At 40.0% G+C, this 4,828-nt stretch overlaps 1 pseudogene; it reads right to left on the minus strand.

The window, feature by feature from the left end:
- Window positions 1–2,066: 2,066 nt before the first annotated feature.
- LOC783563 (importin subunit alpha-4-like) lies at window positions 2,067–3,722 on the minus strand (annotated as a pseudogene).
- Between the last annotated feature and the right edge of the window lie 1,106 nt (window positions 3,723–4,828).

Raw genomic sequence — 4,828 nt, forward strand, 5'->3', positions numbered from 1 at the left:
AAGAGTCTTCTCCAACACCACGGTTCAAAAGCACCAATTCTTTAGTGCTTAGCTTTCTTTATAATCCAACTCTCACATCCATACATGACTACTGGAAAAACCAAAGCTTTGACTGTATGAAACTTTGTTGGCAAAGTAATGTCTCTGCTTTCAAATATGACATAAAGGTTGGTCATAACTTTTCTTCCAAGGCACAAGCATCTTTTAATTTCATAGCTGCAGTCACCGTCTTCAGTGATTTTGGAGCCCCCAAAAATAAAGTCTGTCACTGTTTCCATTGTTTCCCCTTCTATTTGCCATGAAGTGATGGGATCAGATGCCATGATTTTAGTTTTCTGAATGTTTTTTTTTTTAATTTTATTTTATTTTTAAACTTTACAATATTGTATTAGTTTTGCCAAATATTGAAATGAATCCACCACAGGTATACCTGTGTTCCCCATCCTGAACCCTCCTCCCTCCTCCGTCCCCATACCCTCCCTCTGGGTCGTCCCAGTGCACCAGCCCCAAGCATCCAGTATCGTGCATCCAGCCTGGACTGGTGACTCGTTTCATACATGATATTATACATGTTTCAATGCCATTCTCCCAAATCTCCCCACCCTCTCCCTCTCCCACAGAGTCCATAAGACTGATCTATACATCAGTGTCTCTTAAGCCAACTTTTTCCACTCTCATCTTTCACTTTCATTAAGAGGCTCTTTAGTTCTTCTTCACTTTCTGCCATAAGGGTGGTGTCATCTGCACATCTGAGGTTATTGATATTTCTCCTGGCAATCTTGATTCCAGCTTGTGCTTCATACAGCCCAGCGTTTCTCATGATGTACTCTGCATATAAGTTAAATAAGCAGGGTGACAATATACAGCCTTGATGTACTCCTTTCCTGATTTGGAACCAGTCTGTTGTTCCATGTCCACTTCTGTTGCTTCCTGACCTGCATGCAGATTTCTCAAGAGGCAGGTCAGGTGGTCTGGTATTCCCATCTCTTGAAGAATTTTCCAGTTTGTTGTTATCCACACAGTCAAAGGCTTTGGCATAGTCAATAAAGCAGAAATAGATGTTTTTCTGGAACTCTCTCGCTTTTTCAATGTTCCAATGGATGTTGGCAATTTGATCTCTGGTTCCTCTGCCTTTTCTAAATCCAGGTTGAACATCTGGAAGTTCATGGTTCATATACTTTTGAAGCCTGGCTTGGAAAATTTTGAGCATTACTTTACTAGTGTGTGAGATGAGTGCAATTGTGTGGTAGCTTGAGCCTTCTTTGACATTGCCTTTCTTTGGGATTGGGATGAAAACTGACCTTTTCCAGTCCTGTGGCCAGTGCTGAGTTTTCCAAATTTGCTGGCATATTGAGTGCAGCACTTTCACAGCATCATCTTTCAGGATTTGAAATAGCTCAACTGGAATTCCATCACCTCCACTAGCTTTGTTTGTAGTGTTGCTTCCTAAGGGCCACTTGACTTTGCATTCCAGGATGTCTGGCTCTAGGTGAGTGATCATACCATCATGGTTATCTGGGTCATAAATATCTTTTTTGTATAATTCTTCTGTGTATTTTTGCTACCTCTTCTTAATATCTTCTGCTTTTGTTAGGCCCATACCATTTCTGTCCTTTATTGTGCCCATTTTTACATGACATGTTCCCTTGGTATTTCTAATTTTCTTGAAGAGATCTCTAGTCTTTCCCTTTGTATTGTCTTCCTCTATTTCTTTGCATTGATCACCGAGGAAGGCTTTTTTAAAATCTCTCTTTGCTATTCTCTGGAATAGCAAAGCCACCATCTCAGAATATTCTAAACTGGATACTGCATTTGTCAGCATGTGGCACCAGGGGACAGGGAAAATAGGGTAGTTGAGGTTGTTAAAGGAGAATTCTAAAACAGTTTAGGCAATCATATGCCTTTATAGTGACTTGTGGCATTTGCAGAGTGATTGACACATGGCTTGCTTTAGAAGCATCAAAACAAGGGGGCATGTATATTTTGGAGCCTTTTGTAGTTGTTGTTCTTGTCATTTGGTAGCCATCTGGTGGTGCTTCATACTGAATGTGGGAAAGATGCTGCACTCAATTGAACTCAAAAATAAATTCTTTTGTTTGAAGGTTGACTGTTGGATCAAAGTTGTAAGTAACTCCTTGTGTTGCTTCACAATGAATCTAGGATTTTCATCAATATCGTTGCCGGAGAAATACTGATCTATGATTTCCAATGCTAACTATATGTCTTCATTTTCATATTGGTGTAAAACTTCTCCAAACCACTGCTTTCTTTATTACTTCAGCTATCATGCTTGCTTCATCACTAGCCATTATAGACCATCTAAAACCACTAGAACAACTTGAGAATCTTTTACTGAAAGTAAATTAGATAATGGTGGTATTGTGCTGTACAAAGTACTCAACTTGATATTTTTTGCCACTTATCATTAAGTTGCTAATTGCCCCCAAAGCTCCCTTTTGTGTTCCAAAGTCCCCCTTAGCAAGCTGATAAATAATCATAGGATTAATCCAACATCTATTACAGCTTGAACTTGTTGCTGGTTGCCTGCTGTAATGTTGGAAAGGAATCACACTGCTTCCTTATTTATCTTCTTCTTTGGATGTGATAAGAAATTTGGGAAGTGTGACAGGACATTGCAGTTGAGAACAACCTGGGTCTGCTCGTTGGCACCTGTCACTGTGTTGCCAACTGCTCTCAGTGCTGCTGTTTGAACTTTCATTTCCTGATGGCTCAGAAGGGACAAAAGAAATGGCACAGCCCTTGAATCAATAACCATCTGTATCTGCTCTTTAATTCCATCTATCAGATGTGACAGCACCCAAACAGTATTCACAAGAGTGTTCATGTCCATATGATATATTAAGACACACAATGCTGGCAAAATCTCCAGACTGTCTCCATAGGTGATGGAATCGGTCCTTATTTCTGCAGAGACTGAAAATAATCCATGAGACATTCCAAAAGAGGGCAATAAGAATGGAGGGACTGATAAAAGACAGAATAATTTTGACAACTCTCAGTGAACATGACATAATCTCTACTCTGAGGATCATCACCTGCAATATTCCCCAAAGCCCATACTGCTTGCTTACAAACATTCTGATGTGGCTGAAAGGAGAAGTCTTAGAAAAAGAGGTACAGTATTAAACTGTATAATAGTTTGAGTCTATGCAGAACTTCCTGATGCTATATTAGTTAACACTTATACAGCTTCAAACTGTAATGAAGGATTATCATCCCTTTCTAGACACTTCACTAGAATTGGTAAAATCCAAGGTTTTATTAGATCATCACCTGGTGGATTTCTGTCACTGGATAAAAGTTTTCTTGCAGCCTGTATAGCACTCAACTGGGCCACTGGGTATTTATCACTTGTAGCATTCTGCATTATAGTTTCTAGTATTATATTGTGTGCTTTAAAATCAGAATCAGCATCTGAATCTTCTAAATTTTTTCTTGGGGAACATTTCTTTTTTCAGTAATTGTTCATCTCTTTTGTTCTTTTGCAGTTGAACAGTCATTTCATTTCTGTATCTTCACATTGTCTCCACATCGAGGCTCTTATTCTTAAAGCTCTTGATGAGGTGGTTCTCCAAGCTGGGGTTCTCAGCCATGGCTGTATGCTGGTTCCAGCTGCAGCTGTGGCACAGCAGTAGTGGAGGCAGTGAGTCTCAGTAAGGGAGGGGGAGGTGGAAGGCGAGAGGGGAAGAGAGGGAAAGGGGGAGAGGAGCGCATATTACTTTATGCTGACAAGCACTGGTAGCAGTCTTAGAGTGGTAAAAGCTCATGCTCCCACTGTGGGATCCTGGTCTCTGGTTAGAGGGAGCAGATAATACTTTATTTGCAAAGTATTATATGTGTCTGTTCTAAGTTTTCTGAGCTCTACTTGAAGGACTAATGCAAGCAACTTGTCTCTATTTTGCCTAACTTAGAATTCAGATAACACTAAGTTTCACCACAGGCTTAGCATAAACCTGACTAAGTGTTAGATTGCCCCAGCACAAAACCAATCTGTAAGGACTGAGAGAAGTGTTTAGGGTTTGGTTTTGTTTTGAAAGAGGCTGCTTTTTCTTTTTTCTTCTTCTTTTTAAAAATATTTATTGAGCTGCATTAGGTCTTTGTTGCAGCACACAGGATCTTCCATGTGTCATGCAGGAACTTTTGGTGTGGTATATGGACTCTGTAAGTTGTGACATGTACAGGCTCAGTATTTGTAGCATGCAAACTTAGTTTCTTTATGGCATGTGGAATTTTAGTTCCCTGACGAGTGATTGAACCCACGTCTCCTGCATTGTAAGGCATATTCTATTTTTTAAAATATTTATTTATTTATTGGCTGTGCTGGCTCTTTGTTGTTGCTCGTGGGCTTTCTTTAGTTGTGGCAAGCATGGGCTTCTCATTGCAGTGATGTTGAGCCCTGCAGAGCACAGGCTCTAGGCATACATGCTTCAATAGTTGTGGCACACAGGCTTAGTTTACCGAGGCATGTAGGATCTCCTTGGACCAGGGTTTGAACCAGTATCTCCTGCATTGCAAGGTGGATTCTTAACCACTGGACCACCAGGAGAATCCTCAGGGTGCTTTTCTTTTATCATTGGCATTTAATTTTGTTTTTAGCTCCTAGCATTCAAGGAAATCTGTCAAAACACTAGTAAAACCAGAGCTAAAGGAATAGAGACTGCAGAGACCATTCATGACAAGGAATACAATCTTTTCAAAAATAACTTTGAGTAATCACTGAACATATGGATTACTCCAGCCTTCCAACAAAGGCTACAACAACACAGTAAACCCTGAGAAAGATTGTTAGAGTTACCATATTACAACA

Source organism: Bos taurus, chromosome X (assembly GCF_002263795.3).
Source record: "Bos taurus isolate L1 Dominette 01449 registration number 42190680 breed Hereford chromosome X, ARS-UCD2.0, whole genome shotgun sequence".
Lineage (NCBI taxonomy): Eukaryota > Metazoa > Chordata > Mammalia > Artiodactyla > Bovidae > Bos > Bos taurus.